Genomic DNA, 10585 nt, shown 5'->3' with positions numbered 1-10585 from the left:
ACGGTGGAGATAAGTATTTACCTCAGTTATGAATCCAAGGTTATCAATACAGTAGGAGTACCAAGCAACACTATGTTAACAGCACCTGCACACAAACAACAAATACTTGCAACCCAACTCCTAGAGGGGTTGTCAATCCCTCAACGATTATGAGCAAGATTAAATTGTATAGGTTTTGATAGATAGATCTAACTAATATACAAAATAAAAGAAATAAAATAACATTGCAACAAGGTATTTTTGGTTTTAATATATGATAGAAAATAGACCGGGGGCCATAGTTTTTCACTACAGGCTTCTCACGAGAAAATAACATACGATGGGTAAACAAATTACTTTTGGGAAATTGACAGAAAAGCAAATAATTATGATGATATCCAAGGCAATGATCATGTATGTAGGCATCATGTCCAAGATTAATAGACCGACTCCTACTTGCATCTACTACTATTACTCCACACATCGACCGCTATCCAACATGCATCTAGTGTATTGAGTTCATGAAAAATGGAGTAATGCTTTAAGCAGATGACATGATGTAGACAAGATAAACTGACCTATGAATAAACCCCATCTTTTTACCCTTAATAGCAACGATACATACATGTCATGTCCCTTTTTGTCACTAGGATTAAGCACCGCAAGATCGAACCCAGTATAAAGCACCTCTTCCCATGGCAAGATAAATCAATCTAGTTGGCCAGACCAAACCAATAAATCAGAGAAGAAATATGAAGCTATAATAATCACGCATAAAAGAGTTCAGAGAAAACCCAAATAACATTCATGGATAGATGTGATCATAAACTCACAGTTCATTGGATCCAAAAAAACACACCGTAAAATGTCATTACATCAAATAAATCTCAAAGAACATCGAGGAGAACCTTGTATTGAAGATTAAAAAGAGAGAAGAAGCCATCTAGCTACTAACTACGGACCTGTAGGTCTATGATAAACTACTCACGCATCATTGGAGGGGTAGCAAGGATGATGAAGAACCCCTCTATGGTCGTTTCCCCCTCTGGCAGAATGCTAGAAAAGGCATCTAGATTGGATCTCGTGGTTCTAGAACTTGCGGCGGCGGAAAAAATATTTCGTGGACTTCTTTGAGTGTTTGGGGACTTCTTTGAGGGTTTGAGTGCTTGTGGGCCCCACTACACACCAGGGCACGCTAGAGGCCCCTGGCGCGCCCAGGTACCTAGTGGGCCCTGATGACCCACTAGTATAGGGGATCAATCGTAGTCCTTTCGATAAGTAAGAGTGTCGAACCCAACAAGGAGCAGAAGGAAATGACAAGTGGTTTTCAGCAAGGTACACTACAAAAAAACACTTCTGCAATGATAGGTGTTTGTCATAGTAGGTCACGTTTTCTGTCATGCATGTACATCCATGACGATTTTATGACAAAATCAAGATAGTCGTACGTGTGTTGTCGTAGAAGTGTTCCATGACAGTACCAAAATTATCATATGGAAGTGTCCACTTCTATGATGATAAATGGCACGTCATGGAAGTGCTTTCGTCAAGGGTAACCGACATGTGGAATTCACTGTAATGGGTCTCCGTTAAGCTATCGGGTTCTAGTTTGGATCCATAACCCATTAACAGCCTGGACCAATGGGGATTTTCCACGTATAAAATTCTCATTCGCCGGCGGATCGACGTGTCCGCTCAACGTTGGGATAGATGTCATCCATCAAATGGACAAGACGCGCCTATGATATGTCGACATGTGGCTCAGCCCAACAGTAGCCCATTCAGGCCAAAAGGACGACCCTTTTGACTTGGTCAAAAGGTAGAGGCCCAGCCCACTAAAAGCCTCTGAAATGCCTATTCAGATATAGTCCATTTACAGCCCGCTAACTCACGGCACGTTATGGCCTATCCGAATTAGGCCCAGTAGTGTCATATGTCCGTCCTGTTACGGCCCATAATACGGTCCGTTATTGGCCCATGTTTGGCGAATCGATCATATAACCCCTAGAAGGCCCATTGATTTTACGGCCCGTAGGAGGCCCATGGTCACTACAGCAGATAGCAGGACCATGGTGACAACGGCCCGTATGTTACCCATGGTTATTATGGCCTAGTTTTAAAAAATAGGTTATTGCGGCCACTAGAAAACCACTGAAAAACAACTACATTGACTACAAGCAAGCAAATACACAAGACGACAAGGAAATAAATAAGCAAGCAACTTACGCCAGGCTATTACGGCTATTACACATATTACATCCACTAGGCATCAAAGTTCACAATAGTGCAAATATGGGGAACAAAGCAGCATATTACATACACTGGTTGTCAAAGTTGGCGACCAGTGCAAATAAACGCCGCAACAAAACAAGTCCGGAACTGGAACCACTTCAGAAGAGCTCAAGAAACAATATCCGGGGTATCCGCCATGCTGGCAAGAAGCTTAGCAAGCTTATTTGCTTTCTCTTGTTTTATGCTTAAATCCTCCAGCGCTTGTTGTTGCACTAGAAAGTATGCATCTGAATTCTGCAGGGACTTCCTCAGTCCTTCAGCTTCGTGCCACAGCACATCTGATCGATGTCTTTCAACTTGAAGCTGAGACCCAAGAAGCCGAACTAATTCAGGTAGTGAGTTCAAAGAGCTTGTGCCATCAGTAGTGCCCAGTAACTCAAACACTACATCAATACAAGACTTTGGGGTTGTCTCACTGTCTTCAAGATAGTTTTTATCAGCTTACTTGGAGACCAATAGGTATATCTCACTATCTCAAACCTTATCTGCATTACTTCCTTTACCATTGCATAACGGGGTACTCTTCTCCAATATTTTGTCTGCATTCTAAAAGAGAAACAAGCACACACATCATAGGTTTACCATGTTGTATATGAAACTCATTTTGGTAAACCAGTTCAGTAGTAAGGTGGACAGGATAACAACATGGAACAAACATATATCTTTGTACTATGGTCACTGTACTATACCATTCTAGTTTATGTTGCACTGGTACAACGAGGTGATATACAAGGTTTTTAACCCCTTTCCGTGACGGTGTTCTGAACCGTCGCCTAGTGAGTGACTACGATACGGGGGGTCCTTCCCACACGACCTAGAAACATTCGGGGATAGGCCCTCCTGGTACACACGCTCGGCAAAATGGTCGTGTGCGATGGGCGGGCGATCAAATGCGATTATACAGGCCCAATCGGTTACGGTCGTAAGGACATCCCACATAGTCAGTCCCAAACAAACATTTCCATTTGTTATGTACATTCCACGCAGTCAGTCCAAGGAATACGTTTCCATTCTTATGTACATCCCACACAGTCAATCCAGGGAAAAGGTTTCAATTCGTATGTACATCCCACATAGTCAATCCAGGGAAAACGTTTACGTTCGTATGCACATCTCACACAGTTTTATATATAGGCTCGTGTGTGACAGGTGTAACTATCACACACGCTCTGCCTCAGTTAACCGTGTACTTTTATTCAACTACATCACACACGATTTGATGAAGAAAACTATGTGGCATTGGGCTATCCATCACAAGCGCTTTTACTTCTAGAACCATTTGCAGAGTTCCATGACCCATTTAGCAGGTTTATTAGTTTACAATTAATAATTCCAGTATTACACAAATTCACATTTCATACCAAACAACAGTTTGCCAATTTCATATCAGGCACATAAATATATTTTAACATCACAGTATGATAGCTACCTGAAAACAATACAATGCATCATATAGCTAGTTTAGCTTCATAAGAACAATATCAGAACAATATATTCATTTCCCTTATCGAGATCATCCATGATCGTCTTATCCACCTCTGCTTTTAGTTCAATACCTGTTTTGCACTGGCCAACTGGGAAAGTGCCTCCTCCTTTCCAACACCATCTTAGCAAAGTCTGATTTAAAAAATTTGAGCTCACTCTCCACGTTCCTCTTTTTATCCGGCATCTTCAAATATTCTTCAGCGTTGATGACACCTTCTCTAAGCCTACCTCTGTTCTCGTCCTCATACATGCTCCAGAGCTTTGCTAGGCACATTTTCACTCCCAAGATGCGACCCTATCCTAAAGGAACTCGAAGGTCCCACCTAGGATAAAAGCGCATCTTGAAGACGCTTTTGCAAGGTGGATATCATTACATCAACATTACATAATAGATAGGGATACAGACATAAGGCATACAATGCCACACGAATACATCAATGCATCATCCATAAGGTCAACATCCGACTACGGATGAAAGACAAACAGAAGCTCAAACGACATCCACCCTGCTAGCCCAGGCTGCCGACCAGGAACCTATCCCCTGATCGAAGAAGAAGCAGAAGAAGAACTCCAAAACAAGCAAACATCGCTCTCGTGTCATGCTCATCACATAACCTGTACCTGCAACTATTGTTGTAGTAATTTGTGAGCCACGAGGACTCAGCAATCCCATTACCATGGGTATCAAGACTAGTAAAGCTTAATGGGTAAGGAAGGGGTAAAGTGGTGAGGTTGCAGCAACGACTAAGCAAGTATGGTGGCTAACATACGCAAATAAGAGCGAGAAGAGAGCAAATGGAACGGTCGTGAAGCTAGCAATGATCAAGAGGTGATCCTGAACTCCTACTTACGTCAAACATAACCCAAAACCGTGTTCACTTTCCGGACTCCACCGAAAAGAGACCATCACGGCTACACAAGTGGTTGATGCGTTTTAATTCGTATCTGGTGTCAAGTTCTCTACAACCGGACATTAACAAATTCCCATCTGCCACATAACCGCGGTCACGGCTCTTGAAAGTTTATACCCTGCAGGGGTGTCCCAACTTAGCCCATGATAAGCTCTCGCGATCAACGAAGGATATACCTTCTCCCAGGAAGACCCGATCAGTCTCGGAATCCCGGTTTACAAGACATTTCGACAATGGTAAAACAAGACCAGCAAAGCCGCCCCAATGTGGACAAATCCTGATAGGAGCTGCACATATCTCGTTCTCAGGGCACACCGGATTGTCCAAACTTCCGGTAGGCCATCCTAGAGTGGCCCCTGGTGGCCACCGGCGGCTGACAGGTTGGACCAACACTCACGACGAGCACTGGCCCGGGGGGGGGGGGTAAATAAAGATGACCCTCGGGCTCCGGAAACCCAAGGGAAAAAGGGCTAGGTGAGGCAAATGGTAAAACCAAGGTTGGGCCTTGCTGGAGGAGTTTTATTCAAAGCGAACTGTCAAGGGGGTCCCATAAATCACCCAACCGTGTAAGGAACGCAAAATCCGGGAACATAACACCGGTATGACAGAAAACTAGGGCGGCAAGAGTCGAACAAAACACCAAGCATAAGGCCGAGCCTTCCACCCTTTACCAAGTATATAGATGCATTAATTAAATAAGAGATATTGTGATATCCCAACATAATCTGCCATCATGGAGAAACCTTCAACTTCACCTGCAACTAACAATGCTATAAGAGGGGCTGAGTAAAGCGGTAACATAGCCAAGCAACGGTTTGCTAGGAAGGGTAACAGAGGTTAGAGGCTGACATGGCAATTGGGAAGGCTTGAAGAACAAGTGATAGGAAGCGCAGCATAGCGATAGATCGAAGCAACTAGCATAGCAATGATAGTAATGAGATCCAAGGTGATGGTCATCTTGCCTGAAATCCCGCTAGGAAGAAGAACGAGTCCATGAAGAAGATGAAGCCACGAAGACGAACCAAGAGTAGACGAACGAATCCTCACGATCGCAACGAAACGTGAACTATCGAGAAGAAGCACACAACATGGTAAACACACCACACATATACATGACATGATGCACAACCAATCATGATGCATGAAAAAGCTACATGAAGCTACTCATGGCAAGAGATGATGCATACAAGAGCAACACATCAAAGCAATGTTAAATGAGGCCGGAAACAACATATAACAATTCCGGTAAGTCCTCATATGCAAATTTAGAAATTGGTCCAGAACTGCATAAACCTTATGTTCAAGTTGTTAAACAGCAAGTTAAGATGCACCAAGATGATCTACACGAGATTCTAGTCAAGTTAGATATAAAGTTCATTTAGTTCGGAGCTACGGCCTAGAAGATATGAGCAAACCAAGTTAAACATGGCATTGATGTAAAATGCATACAAACATCAACAAAACACCTCAAAACAAGGATTTCACATGATAATATGAAACTACATGCAAAATCAAGCAAGTTTCATATAGAGCACACTCAAAACGGAGCAACGGTTCAACACATACACTCTATACAAGTTTAAAAGGACAACATGTCCAAAACAGCAACTAGGCATCTAGCAAGCATCAAAACAATATTCTACAGAAACTCAACGTGAAAACAAAAGGAATGGACATGATGTACAGGTAATGCATGACAAAACATGAACTCTGAACTATTTCCAGAAACTACTAGAACATGCTCCAAAGGACATGGCAAGATTGCAAATAATAACAGTTTCAGGCTTAGCAGAAATAACATCAGGTTTCAATGTTTAGAGCTATTAAACAACATGTTACAGGAACTTAACATGTCAAACAAAGGCATGGAAAGAATCTACTAATTGCATTGAACAAAAGTCCCTTACTGACCATGAGACAAAAGGGCACAGAAAATATGATGGCACCCATGCAAACATGGCAAATGATATGACAGATTCAGACATGGCAGGAACAACAATAAGTAGGCATGTTGGTGAGCTTGTACCACTCACCACAGAGCAATACATGGCATGGAAAGGTAACTAACAGTAAGAAGACATGTTTGTGAAGCTAAAGATTGTAAGATAAAGTCCATAGCATGATTGGATCACTAACAACAATCATGGCAACATTGAACTTAATGTTAACAGGCTGACAGCAACAATAGTTAGCAATTTCAGAGCAAGATTACGACAAGCTACAGCTGGCTATAAATGCAACCAGGGGCATGAATGCATAGAGCATGATATGGATAACAAAACATCCTTAGTGAACATCTCCAGATTATGCACAGAATGACCTGTAGCAGAAGGTTTACATAGCATCATGATATAGCAGAAACAGTCTAGCAAAAATAGTAACAACAAGTACCCTACTTCACGAGCTCGATGCACTCACTACAAGACTCACAAAAATAAATGGATTGAACCACTGTAAAGATGGCATGGTGTAGTTCAAAACACATGTAGGGCTCAAGCTCATAAGATGCACACATCAAATGCAACAAAAAAGACAAATCATCAATTTGTAACAGTTTCAGCAGATCAACATCTTATAGCACTCTTGCAATGATGATTCATGCATCAATATGAACTCAAATGAACATGGTACAATGGAATGAAATGAAGAGCATCCCACAGCGAACACTTTGATATATCATACATGCAAAATGGAGCTACGAGCAGAAAGTTATGATATGATAAACATGGCAACATAAAATGGTTTTCTGAGGACTTGGTGAAAAACTACCCGCGCGGGATCCAGATCGGGGGAACTCCATTCCTCGTATAGAGCAGCCATGGCGGAAGTCAAAGCCGACGGGGAGGGGGCGTGGGGCTCCGACGGGGCTCGGGATGGCCGGGAATGGTCTGTGGAGGCGCAGGCTTGACGGATCCGGGCAAGGCGGCAGCGGACGGAGCTTGGGGCGGAGTTGACCGGAGTTGGAGCTTGGAGCTGCCATCCATGGCGTCCTGGAACAGGAGAGAGATCGTGAGGGAGAGCCTGGGAGGAGGAGAAGGAAAGACAGGGCGGCAGGACCTGAGATCGGCGGCGTGGAGCAGTCCGGCGAGGTCGCCGCGGTTGGTCTCCGGTGACCCGGCGGCGGGGCGGCAAGGCACTGCGGCGCGGGATGAGATCGGGAGGAGTTCAGGCTTGCGGGGGAGCGGGGGCGCGGCGGCTGGGCTGCCCCGGGACCCGACGGGCTCGGCGGGCTACGCCCGGGCCTGGCGGGCCGCGGCAGCGCGGGGAGGAGCTGGGGCGACGGCGGATGACATGGCAACACGTGATTGGCTCGGGCACGGTGGCGGACATGTCCAGCGGTTGTAGGATTTGTCCGGCGGCGCGAGGTGGAAGGAGGCTAGGGTTCATGCGCGAAAAATGGAGGGGAGGACCTATTTATAGGTAGAGGGAGCTAGGAGAGTCCAAATGAGGTGCGGTTTTCGCCCACACGATCGTGATCGAACGACCGAGAGCACGGAGATGGATTAGATGGGTTATTTGGCCATTTTGGAGGGGTGTTGGGCTGCACACAAAAGAGGCCTTTGCAGTTACCCGGTTAACGTTGGAGTATCAAACGACCTCCAAATGGCACGAAACTTGACATGCGGTCTACCGGTGCTATACCAAGGCCGCTTGGCAAATCACGGTCCATTCCGAGAATGTTTAACACCCTCTTACACCAGGAGACAAGAAGGGGACGCTGGATGACATAGGAGTGCCGGATTATAAAACGGACAATGGGGAAAATGCTCGGTTGCATGAGACGGACACCTATACAAAATGGGATGCACATGATGACATGATAAAATGCAACACACAAGCAAATGACATGACAACTACGGCGAATAACTGACAGACACCTGGCGCATCGAACTCGGGGCGTTACAACACTCCTCCACTAACAAGAGATCTCGTCCTGAGATCTTAGGACCGAGACGGAAGGGAAAAAAGGATGAGGTTAAACAAGAACTCAAGAGAAGAAGCAAACAATCGAGAGCACTCGAGAATAAGAGAGGAACGACGAGAATGATGAGAATCGAAAGCTCATGATATCAGATAGACTATGAAACCACTCATGTTAGAAAGAGATAAGAAACGAATAAGACTGAAAGGATTTAGGCAGCACTCTGGCTGAAAATGAAAGGAATAGAACATGAACTTGAGAGGATGGAATGATACTTGATGAAGACTTGACACAAAATCTCCGGAAAGAATTGAAAGAGTTGAATGAAAAGAACGGAGAAGAAAATAACAACTTGTGCCACAAATGAAATTGAAAGCATCTTTAGAAGGAAGGTTTAAACGGAGTTGTTGAGAAAATCAACAACGAAAAGAATAAGTTTGTTGTGGTCTTATAGGTAACATCTAAAGATCATAAGGTGATAACCAGCCACAAACGGAAATGATTGGATAGTTGAGAAGAACGAAGAAATGTAAAACTCCACTTCAAAAGAATATAGAGAATTAATTACACTTCGAGACGCGAGAAGAAAAGATACTTGAATTTCTCCAACAAAGTCTTGATGAACTCTTGAAGAATGAATTAAATCATGAAGAACCACCATGAAGAACTTCGGTGACAAAAGGGTGATGAGATAGAATGAAGGAAGAAAAAATAAGATGAGCCTTGCGATGATTTAGATGGAGGTTCCGACGAAATGGTCGAGGGAATTTGAACTACGGAAAAGAAAAGATGAAAACACTTGGAACTAGAATTTTTCATCAAGAACAAACTCTGAAGAAAAGGGATTACTCACTTGGATGAAATAAGAATAAGATTTATTGTATGCTTACCCTTCATCAAATTAAACTGATGACAAGCAATGGATTTTGCATACTACTTATTCTTCTTGAAAAGGATTGAGAACTGACATAGCGCCACCTTTAGGAAGGTCTTCAATGAACCACCATTGGGATTCGAAAGAACGAATGGATTAAAATGATAATCAAGAAAAAGAATCTAAAAGAACCACCGTTAGAGTTCAGAAATGACTGATGGAAGAGACTGAATCACCGGGAAGAATTAGAAGAACAAATATGCTTGAGGGGATTTAGATACAAGAGAACGGGAAGAACTCGAGCTGATTAACAAACATTTGGACGAAGCGCCGGGATAATTGGATAACGGTAGATGAAATGTGAGGACAAATAATTCTTCTGGAATGATGGCCTCCGGTGAAAAGAAACGGGAAAAAAACTTCTGACATACTCCAGATGGGTAAGAAAAAGAATATCTGACAAATGGAATAATTCGAGAGGATAACATGAAGCTAGAACCGCGAATCTTCAAGAGAACAGACAAGATTTAGAGGAAAAACTCTTCTTCGATCTTCAAACGTTGGGAAGGATGACGAGAAACACCACCAAAATTACTGAGATACTCCGAGAGGATGAAAAAAGAGGAAGGGTTGAAACAAAGATGAAAAGAATTTGAAAGAGATATTGGAGAAGGCATCTGACTAGTGAAATTCATTCTTACACCAAACTCGAAAAGAATTAGGAATGGCTCCGGAATAATTAGAAGAGTCAGGTAAGATCCTTGGAAAAGACCTGTGAGTTAGGGCCCACTAAAAGAAAACACCATTGGAAAGGATTGTTGAAGAGATGGATGATGCACCGGAACAATTGAAATATTTGAATGAGGTGACAACCTCGAATTAATTGGAACACAGACAAATCTCCTGAGATGTCTTCCGAACTCCGGAATGATTGAATCGCGAGAGGAAAACGAGCAAGAGGAAACACTTGAGTCAAGGGAAAGAATATAATCACCCGAAAAACTTGAATTGAGTCCACCGGAAAAGAGATGAAGAATGTCAAACAAAAGAGAATTCACCGGTTGAAACAATTGTCGAAAGATTGAAGAGGCTCCACACGAATGACATTGATGCTCGAAAGAG

Source organism: Triticum aestivum, chromosome 7B, assembly GCF_018294505.1.
Source record: "Triticum aestivum cultivar Chinese Spring chromosome 7B, IWGSC CS RefSeq v2.1, whole genome shotgun sequence".
Lineage (NCBI taxonomy): Eukaryota > Viridiplantae > Streptophyta > Magnoliopsida > Poales > Poaceae > Triticum > Triticum aestivum.
Note: the sequence above shows the minus strand (reverse complement) of the source record.